The following is a 20,026-nucleotide window of genomic DNA, read 5'->3' on the forward strand; positions in this document are numbered from 1 at the left end:
ATCACACAAACTACCAGCTCCAGAGGCTCACAGTCTCCAAATTAGATCCCTCAACATTTCCTTTTGTTCACATCACATATTTGTGATGCTGGGTTGTCAGTGGTCGCTGTGAAGAAAAGCAAGTATCACCTATAAGTCAGCAAAGACAAGGAACTGAGGATGACATTTTCCAGGCTGATTCCAAAGTGTGAGAAGTCGTGCAGTGCCCAACAGGCACATACCTCCCATTATTAAGCAATATTGAAAAGTGAAATAAATAGTATGTTTTTTCCAAAGAGAAAAGAAATCATGTTACTCTCAGTAATATGGCTGCTAAACACAAGACAGAGCATAAGAAGTACTGGCAGGCTTTGGAGAAATTGGAAAACGTTTGTGCTGTTGTTTGGGTGTGATATAAGGCAGCCACTACGGAAAACTATATAAAAGTTTCTGAAAAAAGTAAAAATAAAATTCCCATATGACCTAGCAACTCTGTTTCTGGGTATATAAGCCCAAAGCATTAAAAGCAGGGTCTTCGGCCAGGTGTGGTGGCTCATGCCTGTAATCCCAGCACGTTGGGAGGCCGAGGTGGGCGGATTGCCTGAGCTCAGGAGTTGGTGACCAGCCTGGGCAACATAGTGAAACCCTGTTTCTACCAAAATACAAAAAATTAGCCGGACGTGGTGGCATGTGCCTATAGTCCCAGCTACTGGGGAAGCTGAGGCAGGAGAATTGCTTGAACCCAGGAGGCGGAGGTTGCAGTGAGCCGAGATTATGCCACTGCACTCCAGCCTGGGTGACAGAGCGAGACTCCGTCTCAAAAACAAAAAAAAAAAGCAGGGTCTTGAAGAGATATTTGTATGCCCAAGTTCATAGTTCATAGCAACATGACTCATAATAGTCAAGGTGGCAGCAAAGCCTGGTATCTATCAAAGAATAAAGAAGGACATCAAGTGTGGTCTGTCCATACAACGAACTATTAATCAGCCTTAAAAAGAAAGGAAATTCTGACACATGCTACAACATGAGTTAACCTTGAGACATTACACTAAGTGAAATAAGCCAGTCACAAAAGGACAGAAACTGTATGATTTCACTTGCATATTAGACATAGAATAGATTCAACGTAGAATAGTCAAATTCACAGGAACAGAAAACGGAATGGAGGTTGCCAGGGGATGGGGGAGGGGAAATGCGGAGTTATGGTTTAATGGACACAGAGTTCCAGTATTGCAAGATTAACAAAATACGGGACATAGTTTGTGGAGACTGTGACAGAACAATGTGAATGCCCTTCAGACCAGTGGAGCATACAATTAAAAATAATTATAGTGATCAGTTACCTTATATGCCTGTTAGCATATTTTGCAAAGGCAAATCAACCTAAATGCCCATAAATGATAGACCGGACAAAGAAAATGTTGTACATGTACACCACAGAATACTATGCAGCCATGAAAAAGAAGGAGATCATGTCCTTTGCAGGGACATGGATGAAGTTGGAGGCCATTATCCTTAGCAAACTAACACAGGAACAGAAAACCAAATACAACCTGTTGTTTCCCACAAGTGGGAGCTAAATGATGAGAACACATGAACACACAGAGGGGAACAACATACACTGGGGCCCATTGGAGAGTGAAGGATGGGAGGAGGGAGAGGATCGTGAAAAACAACGAATGGATACTAGACTTAATACCTGGGTAACGAAATCATCTGCACAACAAACCCCCATGACACCAGTTTACCTATATAACAAACCTGCACTTGTACCCCTGGACTTAAAATGCAAGTCAAAAAATAAAAAGTTGAAAAATAACTGAAAATGTAAATAATTTTTTTAAATTATAAACCTATGGTCATGGTCAATATTCGTTTTAAAATTGTACTTGGTACAATTTTAACATGGTAAATTTTACGTGACGTGTATTTTGCCACAGTTCAAAATTGATTTTTAAAGGATTTCCTGTGTACTTTTCCATGATGCAAGAATGCCATCTAGTGATGGCAAAGGCCCCTTATAAGACAATGAGCATCACCTCAAATTAAAAGATAAAAAATAAGATTGTTTCAAAATGGGTATCTTCACCTACGCTTGTTTTCTGTTTAATAAGAATTTTTCCCAAGTAGCAATAACTGCATACATGGCCATGATCGGCTGTGGGCCTTTTGGACGGGTCAGTGCTATGTTGTGGTGGAAATCCTGCAGCCCAGGCATACATACAGCTTGTGAAGATGGTACAGGCTGGATTTCACATCCTCTCATCTCCTCAGACAGGAGCCTAACTGCAGAGTACAATACACCCAGCAGCCCTGGCTGTGAGTGACATCCCAGGAGTGTCTGCATTTTACAGAGGAGGACGCAGGGCTCAGGAAGGGGAGGTTACCAGGCTTTCTGGCCCTGAGCCCATGCCTCCCTTACCTGCTCTTCATCCCATCTCTGAGCATCCAAGGAGAAGAGTCCTGGAACCACCCAAAGGAGGGATTCCAGGGCTGCTCTCTTGCCTTACCCTTGGGATTGGACATTTGTGGTGGGCAGGGTTCTAATAAGATAGTCATATAGTCATGTGGCAGGGAAAGTGGCCCTAGACTCCACCTTGTTTGACCATGGGGTGTCTTCCAAACTTCCTCAACCACACACACACACACACACACACACACACACACACACACACACACACACAAGAACAGATGGTGTCTGGGTTTTCCAGAACTCACAAAAACGTAATTCAAGCTGATTTGAATCACACAGTTTCATACACAACAGGTAGACAGGTCAGCAGAAGACTGCCATTGAAACGATGGTTTGTTACTCACATTCACAACAGGAGGGGAACCACTGCACTCCAGCCTGGGCAACATTGCAAGACACTATCTGAAAAGAAAGAAAATAAATATTAAATACTTGAAACAAAAAGAAAATTTGACAAGTGGGACCTACTAGACTAAAGAGCTTCTGTGCAGCCAGGGAAACTATGAATAGAGCAAACAACCTACAGAATGGGAGAAAATATTTGCAAACTATGCATCTGACAAAGGTCTAATATCCAGAATCTGTAAAAAACTTAAATTAACAAGCAAAAAACAAATCACCCAATGAAAAAATGGACAAGGACATGAACAGACACTCCTTAAAAGAAGACACACAAGCGTTCAACAAACATGAGAAAACGCTCATTATCATTAATCATCAGAGAAATTCAAATCAAAACCACAATGAGATACCATCTCACACGAGTCAGAATATCTACTATTAAAAGTCAAAAAACAATAGATGCTGGTGAGGCTGTGGAGAAAAGGGACCACTTACTTAAGCACTGTTGAGAGGAATACAAATTAGTTCAGTGACTGTAGAAAGCAGTGTGGAGGTTTCTGAAAGAACTTAAAATGGAGTTACCATTCAACCCAGCAATCCTATTGTTGGGTACGTACCCAAAAGAAAATGGGTTATTACACCAAAAAGACACATGAACTCATATGTTCATTGTCATGTTATTCACAATAGCAAAGACATAGAATCAGTTTAGGTGCCCATCAATGGTGGATTCAATAAAGAAAATGTGAGCTGGGCGCGGTGGCTTACGCCTGTAATCCCAGCACTTTGGGAGGCCAAAGCGGGCGGATCACCTGAGGTCGGGAGTTCACGACCAGCCTGACCAACATGGAGAAACCCCATCTCTACTAAAAATACAAAAATTAGCCAGGTGTGGTGGTGCGTGCCTGTAATCCCAGCTACTCAGGAGGCTGAGGCAGAATTGCTTGAACCTGGGAGGCAGAGGTTGCAGCGAGCTGAGATTGTGCCATTGCACTCCAGCCTGGGCAACAACAGCAAAACTCCATCAAAAGAGAGAAAGAGAGAAAAAGAGAAAGAGAGAGAGGAAAGAAAGAAAGAAAAAGAAAGAAAGAAAGAAAGAAAGAAAGAAAGAAAGAAAGAAAGAAAGAAAGAAAGAAAGAGAAAATATGGTACATAGACATCATAGAATATTATGCAGCCATAAAAAAGAATAAAATCATGTCCTTTGCAGCAACATGGGTGGAGCCGGAAGCCATAATCCTAAGCAAACTAATGAAGGAATAGAAAAGCAAATACCACATGTTCTCATTTATACGCGGGAGTTAAACACTGAGCACACATGAACATAAACTTGGGAACAACAGACACTTGGGACTCCTAGACAGGGGATGGTTGTGTGGGGTGAAAAACCACCTATTAGGTACTATGCCCAATATCTGGGTGCAGTATTCCCCTGTAACAAACCTGCACTTGCATCCTCTGTATCTGAAACAAAGGTTGAAATTTTTAAAAGATTATAACAGCTGAAAATGTTAAATACTAATATATAATATTAGTATTTCTATTCTAGGAGTGACTTTGCCCCCAAGAGACAGTTGGCGAGGTCTGGACACAAGTGGAGGAGAATTACTGACATCCCCTGGGTAGAAGCGTGAGTGCTGCTCCACACACAACAATGCACAACACACAAAGCAGCCCTCCCCGCAACACAAATAACTATCTAGACCACATTTCACACACAAAAATGTACAACACACAAAGCAGCCCTCCCCGCAACACAAATAACTATCTAGACCACATTTCACACACAAAAATGTACAACACACAAAGCAGCCCTCCCCGTAACACAAATAACTATCTAGACCATATTTCAAACACAACAACGTACAACGCACAAAGCAGCCCTCCCCGCAACACAAATAACTATCTAGACCATATGTCACACACAACAACGTACAACGCACAAAGCAGCCCTCCCCGCAACACAAATAACTATCTAGACCATATTTCACACACAACAATGTACAACGCACAAAGCAGTCCTCCCCGCAACACCAATAACTATCTAGACCATATTTCACACACAACAATGCACAATGCACAAAGCAGCCCTCCCCCCAACACAAATAATTATCTAGACCATATTTCACACACAACAATGCACAATGCACAAAGCAGCCCTCCCCGCAACACAAATAACTATCAAGACCATATTTCACACATAACAATGCACAATGCACAAAGCAGCCCTCACCGCAACACAAATAACTATCTAGACCATATTTCACACACAACAATGCACAATGCAGCCTTCCCTGCAACAAAAATAACTATCTAGATCATATTTTCAATAATGCCAGGGAAGATAAACCCTAATGGAGATGATTCTCCTGACACTCCTGACTAGCTATATAGGCACCCTCTCTCCTCCATGGCTATTGTCCAAATGCCCTTAGCCATCCACTCCCATTAGCCTAAAATCACTCCAACCCCTCAGTTCTAGCATCCCATCTCCAACATCACCTCCTAATTTCCAAGTGACTCCTCTTTCTCACCTAAGGCCTACATCCCGTTATTCTTTGGAGACCAACACTGTCTTGATTTAACCATTTTTCACTGACCTTCACACCCATCTAGTCACCTTCCACGGTCAATTGTTAGAATAAATTCCTCTGGACACACTTGAATCTCTTGCATATTCTGCTGCATGTACCTCTCTTGGAAAACCTCAACCCTGCTGTTCTCTGACTCTGCCTGTTCCATTCCTCACTCTTGCAAATGCATGTGGTTGGGGAGAAACAGCTCCTTCTCCACTGCCTGTTCTCTCTGTAATTTCATGATGATGCCTCTCCAAGGATGCTGAGCAGTGCCTGGAAAATTACCTCCTTCATCCTCTCCCTTCCAGTGAATTCCTACTGCATAACTGCATTTCTATCCTGTATCCTCCAACTCTCTTATCCCATTATCATTTGTTTCTTACTTCCCAAATAAGAGTAGAAGGAGGAAGATAATACTTTTAATAATGATACACAGGAAAGAAGTAGTTGTTATTGTTGTCCTTTGGACCTATCTAACCTCCAGTAAGAAACCTAGGACCAATAAAAAGTCACAACTTTAGGTCCATCTTTTTTATCATACTCTAAGGAATTTATATTCCAATGGGGAGAAAGCAGTCAACAGAAAGCGAATAAGGGAAGCATCAGCCTCAAGAAGGGAACAAAGCAGGTGTTCTGGGGACAGCAGTCAGAAAGGGCTCCCTTAGGTGGTGAACTCTGTTCAGAGCACTGGTTGGAGAAAAGATGGAGCCACATGAAGACTCAGGGTGGTGGAGGGAGCTGCACCTGCAAAGGTCCTGAACTTTATTCAATCCAGGGAAGGTGAAACGCCAATGTGGCTGGAGCCAAACTGTTTGCCTTTCTCCGTTTCTCTCCTAGAATCTCCTTCTGTGTGAATGGACTCTGCCTGTCTTTGATGTTCTCTCCCTCCTTCTTCCAATCTTTTCTGCCTTTCTCCCATATTTTCCCCTTGCTTCTTTTTTTTCTGATTCATCCTTCAATATGCTCTGATTTTGTCAAGATCTCCAGAAATCTCATTTATTTAGCAATCAATACATTTTATGTTCAGGCACTGCTCTAAACCATTGGGGAAACAAAATATAAACATAGTAATTGTCAGCTTTGTGCCTTCAGAAAACCCACAGACTGTGAGGAATGTGGAATGCTATGACCACATATGCACTATTTCTGTTTCCTCTGTTACCAGCATTGTCCCTAACATGTGTCATATGCTAAGTGATGATTGAGTGATAAAATAAATATATAACCAGTCCTTATGTGGGGCAGTGGGCAGGGCATGACCCAGTTTGGGCCTCCTTTTTCATTTATAATACACAAAGCTTGGCTGCCATTTATTCTATAAATATACTTTGAGGTCAGCTTTGCCTACATTAGGTAGCATCAGGCCTCTTCGCAGACCTTACATGCACTTCAGCACCACGGACAGGTCTTAGTCAATGATGGTGATTTTTTAATTGATACGTAATTTTTGCAATATTTATGGGATACATGTGATAAATTAATACATGCACACAATGAATAATGAGCAAGTCAGGGTAACTAGGATGTTCATCACTTCAAACATTTTTCATTTATTTATGTGGGAACATTCCAAACCTTCTATTCTAGCTATTTGAAATACGCTATATAATCTTGATAACTTTAGTTACCCTACTGTCTTATCGAACGCTAGATCTTATTCATTTTATCTCATTGTACTTTTGTGCCCATTATCTGAACTCTCTTCATCCCTCCCTCCCCCTATCCTTCCCAGCCTCTTGTAACCAGCATTCTATTCACTACCTCCATGAGATCAATTTTATTTCCCCCACATATGAGTCAGAATACGTCATATTTGTCTTTCTGTGCCTGGCTTATTTCACTTAACATAATGTCCTCCAGTTCTATTTATTTTGCCACATAGAACAGGATTTCATTCTTTTTTGTGGCTGAGTAATATTCCATTATTTATATATATATATATATATATATATATATATATACACACACACATACACACACACACACACATTTCCTTTCACACTCATTCATTGGTGGACACATAGGTTGATTCCATAACTTGGCTTTTTCTCAATTGCGCTGCAATACACATGACAGTGCAGGTATCTCTTTTGTAGATTTCTCTTAATTTTGCTGTTTTTTCCTCCACTGTGTATAAGCTTTTTAGCTTGATGTGGTCCTATTTTTGCTTTAGTTGCCTGTCCTTTGGAGGTCAACTCAAAATGTATTTGCCCAGACCAATGTCCTGAAGCACTTCCCAAATGCTTTCTTCTAGTAGTTGCATAGTTTCACATCTATCTCTTTAATCTATTTTGATCGATTTTTTATATAGTCAGAGATAGAGGTCTAGTTTCATTCTGCATAAGAATATCCAGCTTCCCCAGCACTATTTATGTAACAGACCACCTTTTTCTGGTGTATGTTCTTGGTGCCTTTATTGAAAATGGGTTGGTTGAAAATGCATGGATTTATTTCTTTATTCTCTACTCTGTTTAATTGATATATTTACATATTTTTTGTTTTATTTTGTTTTTTGGGATTTTTTTTTTTTTTTGAGATGGAGTTTCACTCTTGTCACCCAGGCTGGAGTGCAATGGTGTGATCTCAGCTCACTGCAGCCTCTGCCTCCCAGCTTCAAGTGATTCTCCTCCCTCAGCCTCCTGAATAGCTGGAATTACAGACGTCTGCCATCACACCCAGCTAAGGTTTTTTGTATTTTTAGTAGAGATGGGGTTTCACCATGTTGGCCAGGCTGGTCTCGAACTCCTGATCTCAGGTGATCCACCAGCCTTGGCCTCTCAAAATGCTGGGATTACAGGTGTGAATGACCGCACCCAGCCTATGTACCTGTTTTTTAATGCCAGCACCATGTTGTTTTTGTTACTATAGCTTTGCAGCATATCTTGAAGTCTGGTAGTGTAATGTCTCCAGCTTTGTTCTCTTTGCTCAGTATTCAGGGTCTTTTACGGTTCCATACAAATTTTAGGATTTTTGTTCTATTTTTGTGAAAAAATGTCACGGGTGTTTTGATGGGGATTGCATTGAATCTGTAGTTTGCTGCAGTAGTATAAAAATTTTAACAATATTAATTCTTTCAACCCATCACAATGGGATATCTTTCCATTTTTCTGTGACTTCTTTAATATTTTTCATCACTGTTGTATAGTCTTCATTGTAGAGATCTTTCACTTCTTTATTTAAATTTATTTCTAGGTAATTTTTTGTAGCTATTGCAAACGGGATTTCTTTCTTGATTTCTTTTTCAGATTGTTTACTGACGGCATATAAAAATCTACTATCTATTACATTTCAATTTTGTATCATACAACTTTCTTGAATTCATTCGTCAATTTTAACAGTCTTCTTTGGTGGGATATTTAGGTTTTCTAAATATAAGATTATGTTATCCGCAAACAAGGACAATTTGGCTTCTTTCTTTCCAGTTTAGATGCCCTTTACTTCTTTCTCTTGTATAACTGCTTTGGCTAGGACTTCTAGAACTGTGCTGAGTAAAAATGGTGAAATTGGGCCTCTTTCCTTTATATTAAATCTTAAAAGAAAGCCTTCTTATTTGTCTCCGTTTATTGTGATGTTAGCAGTGGGTTTGTCACACATGGCTTTTACTATTTGGGGGCATGTTCCTTTCATACGCTGTTTAACAGTTTTTTTCATGAAGGGATATTGAATTTTATTAAATGCTTTTTCAGCATCTATTAAAACAATGACATGGTTTTTGTCTGTGATTTTGCTAATGTGTTTGTTTATTTGCATATGTTAAACCTCTTTGGCATCCCTGGGATGAATTCTACTTGATCATGATGAATGATCTTTTCACGTGTTGAATTCGGTTTCCTACCATTTTCGTGAGGATTTTTGCTTCTATGTTCATAAGGAATATTGGCTCATAGTTTTCCTTTTTTGTTGTATCTTTTTCTGATATTAGTATCAGGATAATTCTGTGCTCATAGAATGAGTTTGAAAGTAGTCTCTTCTCTTCAGTATTTTGGAAGAGTTTGAGTAGATTTGGCATTAGTTCTCATCTAAATGTTTGCTAGAATTTAGCAGTAAAGCCATCATGACCTGGGCTCTTATATCATGGGACACATTTTTTTAACTGTTTCTATATAGTCATTTGTTATTGGTCTGTTAAAGTTGTTTATTTCTTCATGTTTCAATCTCGGTAGGTTTAATGTGCCCAAGAATTTATTCATTTTTTTCAAGATTTTCCAATTTATTAGAAAATAGTTGTTCAAAATAGCCACTAATAATCCCTCATATTTCTTCGGTAGCAGTTTAATGTCTCCTTTTTGTCTCTGATTTATTTATTTGGTTTTCTTTTTCTTCTTTTTCTCATAGTCTGCTAAAGATTTCTCAATTTTGTTTATCTTTTCCAAAAATGAACTTTTTGTTTGATTGACCTTTGGTAATTAACTTCAATTTCATTTATTTCTGACCTGCTCCTTATTTCTTTTCTTTACTAATTTTAGGTTTGATTTGTTCTTGCACTTCTAGGTTTTTTAGGTGGATGATTAATTTATTTATTTGAAAGGCTTTCTACCTCTCTGAAGTATGAGGTTTTTGCTATAAGCCTCTCTCTTAATATTGCTTTTGCTCTATCCCATAGGTTTAGGTGTATTGTGTTTCCTTCTTAAATCAAGGGGTAACCAGGGAAATATTTACCTGCTTTTTGAGTACAAACTGCCAGTGATACAGCTTTAAAAATGCAGCCCAAATTCCCAGAGTTCATGGCCCGGAAGGGAAAACAGATAAACCATCTGTTACATCACCATGAGAGATGGGGAACAAAAAAACTACCGCATCTTTTATGACAATATTGAGGAGGAAATTGCTTTAACAAGTGTGGATACCGTGGTTGGGGAAAAACTCACAAAGAAGGTGACTCTTCTTTCTAACACTTTTTTTTGTTGTATCATTACAATAGAATTGTATTCCATATTTATACCAGAAATGCAAAAAAAAACAAGCTATTAGTTATCGATCGCTTATAATGTATTGTGAGGATCAGAACGGACAGGTAGCTTCTTCATGATCACCCACATAATGAATGTTGGGGCTGGGGTTTGTAAATTGCAGGATAAAAATATAAAACATAAAATTAATTGATAAAGCAGCAGCAGGTTTTGACAGGATGGATTTCAATTTTAAAAGAAGTTCTGTGAGTAAAATGCTACCAAACAGCATCACATGCTACAGAGAAATATTTTGTAAGTCAACTAATGTGACGGTCTTCATTGTTGTCTTATTTTAAGAAATTGCCACAACCACCTCAACCTTGAACAACCACCACCGTGATCAGTCTGCAGCCACCAGCATTGAGCCAAGACCCTCCACCAGCAAAATGGTTATGACTCATTGAAGGGTCAGGTGACTCTTATAATTGTTTTTAGCAATAATATATTTTACATTAAGGTGGGGATATTGTGAACTGGAGGATATATTCTAAATTCTAAATTCTTTGTTGTCATTTCTAGAATGTTCACAGCATCTTCACGAGGAGTAGATTCCATCTCAAGAAACCACTTACAGCTCATTCAAAAGAAGCAACTCCTGTAATCCCAGCACTTTGGGGGGCTGAGGGGGGTGAATCATAAGGTAAGGAGATTGAGACCATACTGGCTAACACAGTGAAACCCCGTCTCTAATAAAAATAGAAAAAAAAAAAAAAAATACCCGGGCATGGTGGCACCTGCCTGTAGTCCCAGCTACTCGGAAGGCTGAGGCAGCAGAATCGCTTGATCCCAGGAGGTGGAGGTTGCAGTGAGCCGAGATTGCGCCACTGCACTCCAGCCTGGGCGACAGAGCGAGAGTGAGACTCCGTCTCAAAAAAAAAAAAAAAAAAAAGCAACTCCTCATCTGCTAAAACTTTCTTACGAGATTACAGAATTCAGTCATATCTTTAGGCTCTACTTCTAATTCCAGTTTTCTTGCTCTTTCTACCACATCTGCAGTGACTTCCTCCGTTGAAATCTTGAACCCCACAAAGTCATCAAATGTTGTTGATATTTTGACCTCCTTGTTCCATTTACAGAGCACAGGTAGAAGAGTGCTCTGTAAATGGAACAAGGAGTCCATTTACAAGTGCACAATCCTGAAGAGTCCTAGAATTTTTAGGCCATGCATGGTGGCTCACGCCTGTAAACCCGACACTTTGGGAGGCCAAGACCAGCAAAATCACTTGTGGTCAGGAGTTTGAGACCAGTCTGGCCAACAAGGCAAAACCCTGTCTCTACTAAAAATACCAAAATTATCTGGGCATGGTGGTGCAACCTGTAATCCCAGCTACTCGGGAGGCTGAGGCAGGAAAATCACTTGAACTCGGGAGGTGGAGGTTGCAGTGAGGCAAGACTGTGCCACTGCACTCCAGCCTGGGCAACAGAGTGAGACTCTGCCTCACAAAAAAAAAAAAAAAAAAAAAAGATAAATAAATAAAGAGTCCTAGGACTTTTGGAATAGTAAAAAAAAAAGCATTGGATCCAACTGAACATCACCAGCTGCATTCGTTCCTAAGAGAGTCAGCCTGTCCTTTGAAGCTTTGAATCCAGGCATTGATTTCTCTCTAGCTATGAAAGTCCTAGATGACATCTTTTTCCGATCAAAGGCTGTTTTGTCTACATTGAAAATCTGTTGTTTGATGTACTCACAAAGGACCTTCACTAGATCTGCTGGGTTCAAGCAATTCTCCTGCCTCAGCCTCCCGGGTAGCTGTGACTACAGGCTTGTGCCACCATGCCCAGCTAATTTTTTTTTGTATTTTTAGTAGAGACGGGGTTTCACCATGTTGCCCAGGCTGGTCTCAAACTCCTGAGCTCAGGCAATCTGCCCGCCCCAGCCTCCCAAAGTGCTGGGATTACAGGCATGAGCCACTGCACCCGGTCCACCTTTCACTTTCATGTTATGAAGATGGCTTCTTTCCCTAAAGCTCATGAATCAACCTCTGCTAGCTTCCAACATTTCTTCTACAGCTTCTTTACCTCTCTCAGCCTTCATAGAACTAAGGAGAGTTAGGGCCTCACTGTGTGTTAGGCTATGTGGCTTAAGGCAATTTTCCGGCGGGTTTGATTTTCTGTCCTCACAGATGGCTCAAGCTTTCCTGACTCAGCAACAAGCGTATTTCCTTTTCTTATCGTTTGTATGTTCCCTGGAGTAGCTCTTTATTTCCAGTCCAGAACTTTTCCTTTGCACTCACAACTTATATAACTGGTGCAAGAAAACTAGCTTTCACCCTGTCTCAGCTTCCAACCTGCCTTCCTAAGCATACTTATTTCTAGCTTGTGATTTAAAGTGAGAGACCAGCAACTCTTCCTTTCACTTGAACACTTTAGCATCATTGTAGGGTTATGATTTGGAAGAATTTCAATACAGTTGTGTCTCACAAAATAGGAAAGCTTGGACATGGGGAAATGGGGGAATGAACAATTAGTGCAATTAGTGGAGCAGTCAGAACAAACACATGGTGGTGGTGGTGGTGGTGGTTGTTGTTGTTGTTTTAGACAAAATCTCGCTGTTTCGCCCAGGCTGGAGTGCAGTGGTGCGATCTCGGCTCACTGCAGCCTCCATCTCCTGGGTTCAAGCGATTCTCACGCCTCAGCTTCCCAAGTAGCTGGGATTACAGGCCCATGCCACCACACCTGGCTAATTTTTGCTTTTTTAATGGAGACAGGGTTTCACCATTTTGACCAGGCTGGTCTCAAACTCCTGACATCAGGTGATCTGCCCACCTCGGCCTCCCAAAGTGCTGGGATTACAGGTGTGAGCCACTGCACCCAGCTATATGTATTGTTTAGATTCCCCGTCTCATATGCATGTGGATTGTGATGCCCTAAAATAATTACAACAGTAACATGAAAGATCACTGACCACAGATCACCATAACATACATGATAACAATAAACATGCTCGAACTGTTATGAGAGTTACTAAAACGTGATACCGAGGCATGAGGTGAGCACATACTTTGAGAAAATGGCACTCTCAGACTTGCCAATGCGGACTTGCACAAACCTTCCATTCAAAAAAACTCAGTATCTGTGAAGCGCAGTGAAACGAAGCACAACAGAAAAATGTACACTTGCCTTTTCCAAACAAACTTTGCAATAAAGGTGGTGTTGCTTTTCATTTCTGCAAATATCTTTAATGTTTTCCTTACCACTAGATGGCTATGATCAAATTGTCTACTTACATCAAACACGTGCAATATTATGTCATCCAGAGAAAATGAGGGAAAATGCAAATAAACTCTTCATATGTTTAGGACAATTATTTGGAATTGTGGATTCCAAATCTTGATATCCCCCCGGAGTCCTGGAACTACATTTTTGGGAAAAAGTGGTCTAAGAGATATACAAATGATACAGAGGAGATTATAAATGGAGATCATTTGAGTAAACAAGAGGTTGTCCATGAAAGAACTGTGGAACATCCAATCACTTTCCTTAGTCTCCACAGCTCCCTTGGCTGAGGAGGAACTGCTTCCCCGCCGTCCCCACCACTGTCCAGGTATATGAGGTACTTAGGTACCTGATTATTGGTACATGAGGCACTTAGAAGAGTCAAACTCATAGACATGGAAAATAAAATGGTGGTTGCCAGGGGCTGGAAAAAAGGAGATGAAGAGTTATTGCTGTTTCCATGGTGACTCATCTCCAAGGATACTGGGGGTTGCCCGGCAACCAGGTCACCCTTTCCATTCTCTCCCTGATCCGATGAACACGGATTGCATTCCTGCTATTATATCCTTATAGCCACATCTGTCTGAAGAGGTAACCCTACAGTTTAGTTTTAAGGGAAGCATGGCAATATTTCATATCTTCTGACACCACATTAAGTATAAGCTGCAGGGATTCACGGTTTCTACATTGGTTCTCTCATTTTTTTTATTTTTATTTTTTGCGGTCATTGTATCTTTGTGATGATGGGTAATCAGTGGTATCTATGAAAAAAACAATAGCCATATGAAAATCAGTGAGGATGAGGACATCAGGGTGACACAGTCTAGTCTGATTCTGATATTTGAGAAGTTGTGCAGGAACCAACAGACAAATACATCCCATTATTAAGTAATTATTATTGAAAAGTGAAAGAAATATTTTTTCTTTGGCAAAAAGATAATGAACCACTTCATTCCCATTTCCATGGCCACTATCCATAAGACAGAAGATAACAACCACCCACAGGGCTTGGAGAAGTTGGCACATCTGCACTCTTGGTGCAATTGTGATGTGATGCAGATTCTGTGAAAAAAAAATTACAACGGTTCTGAAAATAATAAAAATAAAATTATCTTTCTACCTCTGGATATTACCCAGAAGTACTGGAAGCAGAAAATTAAAGAGATATTTGTACACCCATGGGCATAGCACCATTATTCATGAGCGTCAAAAGTGGAAGCATCCCAGCACTTTGGGAGGCCAAGGTGGGCGGATCATGAGGTCAGGCGTTCGAGACGATCCTGGCTAACATGGTGAAACCCTGTTCTCTACTAAAAACGCAAAAAATTAGCTGGGCATGATGGCGGGCGCCTGTAGTCCCAGCTACTAGGGAGGCTGAGGCAAGAGAATGGTGTGAACCCGGGAGGCAGAGCTTGCAGTGAGCCGAGATCGCGCCACTGCACACCAGCCTGGGCGACAGAGCCAGACTCCGTCTTAAAAAAAAAAAAGTGGAAGCAACCCAAGTTGCTTGTTAACCAAGTTTTGGTTAAAAAGTCAAAAAAATAACATATTGGCAAGGCTGTAGAGAAAGGGGGACGCTTACATACTCTTGGTGGAAATGCAAATTAGTATAAATTAGTCCAGCCACTGTGAAGAGCAGTTTGGAGATTTCTCAAAGAACTAAGAGTTGAACCCAGCAATCCCATTACTGGGTTTATGCCCAAAGGAAAATGAATCATTCTGCTAAACAGACACATGAACCTGTATGCTCATTACCATTCTATTCACAACAGCAAAGACATGGAATCAACCTATGTACCGATCGACAATGGATTGGATAAAGAAAGTGTTGTACACCTACACTGTGGAATACTGTGCAGCCATAAAAAGGAATAAAACTGGCCAGGCACCTTGGCTCATGCCTGTAATTCCAGCACTTTGGGAGACCAAGGCAGGCAGATCACATGGGGTCGGGAGTTCGAGACCAGCCTGACCAACATGGAGAAGCCTCGTCTCTACTAAAAATACAAAATTAGCTGGGTGTGGTGGCATGCACCTGTAATCCCAGCTACTTCGGAGGCTGAGGCAGAAGAATCACTTGAACCCGGGAGGTGGAGGTTGTGGTGAGCCGAGATCGTGCCATTGCACTCCAGCCTGGGCAACAAGAGCAAAACTCCATCTCATATGTAACAAACCTGCACAATGTGCACATGTACCCTAAAACCCTAAAGTATAATTAAAAAAAAAAAAAAAAAAAAAACTCCATCTCAAAAAAAAAAAAAAAAGGGAATGAAACCATGTCCTTTGCAGCTACCTGGATGCAGCTGGAGGCCATTTTCTTAAGCAAATTACCTCAGAAGCAGAAAACCAAATACCAAATACCACATGTTCTCAGTTACAAGCAGAAGCTAAACATTGGGTGTACACAGATATAAAGATGGAAACAACAGGCACTGTGGGCAACTAAAGAAGAGAGAGAGGAAGAAGGACACGGGTTGAAAAACTACCTATCAGGTACCATGCCTACTACCTGAGTGATGGGTTCGGTCATATCCTAAACCTCAGCATCAGGCAGTATGCCTTTGCAACAAACCTGCACATGTATCCCATGATTCCAAAATAAAAACCGAACAAAAGTAAAGGAAATCCTGACAGGTGCAACCATCTGGATGAACCCTGAAGAATGCTGTCAATTGAAATAAATCCATACCAAAAGGACAAATAATATATGATTCTAGGTATACGAGGTACTTAGAAGAGTCAAATTCATAGAAATAGAAAATAAAATGGTGGTTGCCAGGAGCTGGAAAAGGGAAGTGGAGAGTTATTCCTTAATGGATATAGAGTCATGGTTTTCCCAGACTAAAGGAGTTCTGAAGACGTATGGGGCAGATTAGGATACAACAAGTCAATGTACTTAATTGCTGAACTTTACACTTAAAAACATGGTTATGCTGTAGTTCCAGCTACTTAGGATGCTGAGGCAGGAGAATCGCTTGAACTTGGGAGGCGGAGGCTGCAGTGAGCCAAGATCACACCACTGCACTCCAGCCTAGGTGACAGAGCAAGACTCTGTCTCAAAAACAAACAAACAAAACAAAACAAAACAAAATATATGTATATATGCTGAGTGCGGTGCCTCACAACTGTAATGCCAGCACTTTGGGTGGCCAAGGCAGGTGGATCACCTGAGGTCAGGAGTTCGAGACCAGCCTGGCCAACATGGCGAAACCCCATCTCTACTAAAAATACAAAAATTAGCCAGGTATGGTGGCGCACCTGTAATCCCAGCTACTTGAGAGGCTGAGGCATGAGAATCACTTGAACCCGGGAGGCACAGGCTGCAGTGAGCCAAGATTGCACCACTGCACTCCATCCTGGGGGATAGGGTGAGACTCTGTCTCCAAAAAAATGTGTATATATATGTACATATATATGTACAGTTATGAGCCACATACCAACATTTTGGTCAATGACATTATATTATATACAGAACAGTGGTCTCATAAGATTTTAGTAGCAAATTTTTACTGTATCTTTTCTATGTTTAGACATGTTCAGTTACACAAATGCTTACCATTGTGTTAAAGTCCCCCATGGAATTCAGTACTGTAGCATCTTGAAAAGGTTTGTAGCTTAGGAGCAATAGGCTCTACCACCAAGGCTTGTGTAAGTACAGTCTAGGATGTTCACACAATGACAGTATCACCTAAAAACACAATCCTCAGAACATATCTCTGCCCTTAGGTGAGTCCTGACTCTAGGTAAAAAGGTGAATATTCAATTGTACTATTTTACCACGGTTTAAGAATATTAAAAAAAACTAAAATAATAAGCTTATTCTATGGGTAACATATTATTAACATATTAGTAACAAAATGCTTAAGATGGCTTATTTGTGTAATATATATTTTGCTACAATTAAAAATTGAAAAGTAAAAATAAAAAATTTCAATAAATGCCAATTTTACCGTGATGCCAGATTGCCATCTAGCGTAAGCAAAGGCATTTGAGTATTTCCCAGACATTCCTTCAAATGGGAAGAAAGCAGGAAACAAAAAGATATTATTAAGATGGGTATTTTTTTGTTTTGTTTTTTGTTTTCTGTTTTTTGTTTTGAGACAGAGTCTCACCCTGTCGCCCAGGCTGGAGTGCAGTGGCGCGATCTCAGCTCGCTGCAACCTCCGCCTCTTGGGTTCAAGCGATTCTCCTGCCTCAGCCTCCTGAGTAGCTGGGATTACAGGCACATGCCACCATGCCCAGCTAACTTTTGTATCTTTAGTAGAGATGGGGTTTCACCATGTTGGCCAGGCTGGTCTCCAACTCCCAACCTCAGGTGATCCACCCACCTCAGCCTCCCAAAGTGCTGGAATTACAGGCGTGAGCTACCGTGCCCGGCCAAAATGGGTATTTTTTTTTGTTTGTGTTTGTTTGTTTGTTTGAGATGGAGTTTCGCTCTTGTTGCCCAGGCTGGAGTGCAATGGCACAATCTCGGCTCACCGCAACCTCCACCTCCTGGGTTCAAGCAGTTCTCCTGCCTCAGCCTCCCGAATAGCTAGGATTGCAGGCATACACCACCACGCCCGGCTAAGGGTATGTTTTTATAAGTCTGCTTTTCTGTTTAATAAGATTTTCCCCCAAATGACAATAACTGCACACATGGGCATGGTAGCCTTCCTGGCTTTGTAGAGATCAACGTTACACTATGGTAGGAAGCCTGAAGCCTCGGCTTAGACATAGTTTATGAAGAGAATACAGGCTGGAGTTCACATCCAGGTCATCTCTTTGGATCAGAGCCTCAATGCAGTCTACAATATGCACAGCCATCCTGCCATCCCCAGCAGCCCTGGCTGTGAGTAAAGTCCTAGAAGTGTTTGCATTTTACAGTGGAGGATGGTGGGCTCAGAGAGGGGATGTCTCCAGGCTGTCTGGCCCTGGACCCATGCCTCCATCACTTGCTCGCATCTTGTCTCTGAGCATCTAAGGAGAGGTATTCTGGGCACTTCCCAGAGAAGAGATTCCAGATGCAAAACTGTTCCTCAACCTCTGGATGGGGCTTTTGAAGTGTGCAGGGTCCTAGTGAGGTAGGTATAAGGCAGAGAGAGTGGAAGTAGAACCCAATTTGTGTGTCCCTGAAGTATTCTCCAAAACTCCAATAAAGTCACAGACACATAGACACATACACACACACACACATACACACTGGGCTAGCCTGGCTTATATGCAGGAGATCATAATAGTATGAATCACGTTTTCACGCAAGGCCATGCAGAATAAATGGTCTTCAAACCACTTCTTAAGCATGCACACATCCACACACAAACACACTGTTATGATCTGAATACTGCCTCCTCTTCCCAAACACAGTACCTCATATTGTGGCTGTATTTGGTGATATGGTTTTTAAAGAGATGATTAAGTTAAATGAGGTCCTTAGGGTGGGCTCTAATCCAATTTCTTCTTATAGAAGCAGCAATATGGACACAAAGAGACACCAGAGATGGACACACACAGGAAAAACTGTTAGAGACAGCAAGAAAGCATTGGTCACAATCCACAGAGGCAGCCTCAAGAGAAACCAGCCCTGCTGACATCTTAATCTCAAAATTCAGCCTCCAGAAATGTAAGTAGATACATGTCTGTTGTTTAAGTTGCCCGGGATGTGGTGTTTTGTTTTGGCAGCCCTAACAAATTAGTATATACACTTTCACACACACTCAAGATGCAAACTTACCTAACCAGTGCACAAACTCCGTGACTAACTCACACACACTAACTTCATCCCTCATGCAAGCACAATCACATATGGACAGTTCTTAGAGTCACACACAATGACAGATGATAAAACACAACCACCCAAGATTAAGAATCACCAGCATTTCCTGATCAAACATAGACACATTCACACAGGAAGACACAAACACACAATGTGCTGCAGGCTTATTTGGACTCAAATACAAATACAGACACACACACACACACACACACACAAAGTTATATCCAATCATCCGTTCAAGACAAGACATTCTCAACCACACAGAATCATAGAGAAATACAACCACACACAAAGTAACACACAGTCACAGAGGGACACATAGTTAACACAGTCAAGGACACACAATCACAGAGACATAGGGAGATGGGCTATCAAACAGTCGCTCAGGAAACTTTTACCTCCACATTGATGTAAAGGATGGTGCCTTCATAGAAAATATGAAGTAAGGTGATGCCAATCAATCAGAAAACAGCTGTCACTGAAAAGATAATCTGTGATCCTCAGATCCCAACAGGAGGAGGCTAACACATGGCACTTACTACCCTAATGCTGAGTGATGAGATAAATGCATGATCAGTCTTTATGTGAAGATGTGGGCAGAACATGACCCAATTGGGGCCTTCTTTTCTTGATTATCAAACAAGGAATCTTGGTTTCAATTTATTTTAGAAATATACTTTTAAGTCGCCATTGCATAAGTCAGTAGGCATCAACTACCTCCCTTACCTGTGTA

At 41.0% G+C, this 20,026-nt stretch overlaps 1 long non-coding RNA gene across 2 annotated transcripts in view; it reads right to left on the reverse strand.

Annotated features, from left to right (window-relative positions):
• LOC129461203 (uncharacterized) overlaps positions 1-20,026 on the reverse strand; it is a 108,217-nt gene that overhangs the window by 63,875 nt on the left and 24,316 nt on the right. For both annotated transcript variants that reach the window (XR_008650419.2, XR_010115196.1), the window contains exon 3: positions 2,797-2,854. This is a non-coding gene — a long non-coding RNA (uncharacterized lncRNA). The remainder of the gene's footprint in view (positions 1-2,796; positions 2,855-20,026) is intronic.

This window comes from Symphalangus syndactylus, chromosome 13 (genome assembly GCF_028878055.3).
Source record: "Symphalangus syndactylus isolate Jambi chromosome 13, NHGRI_mSymSyn1-v2.1_pri, whole genome shotgun sequence".
Classification (NCBI taxonomy): Eukaryota; Metazoa; Chordata; class Mammalia; order Primates; family Hylobatidae; genus Symphalangus; species Symphalangus syndactylus.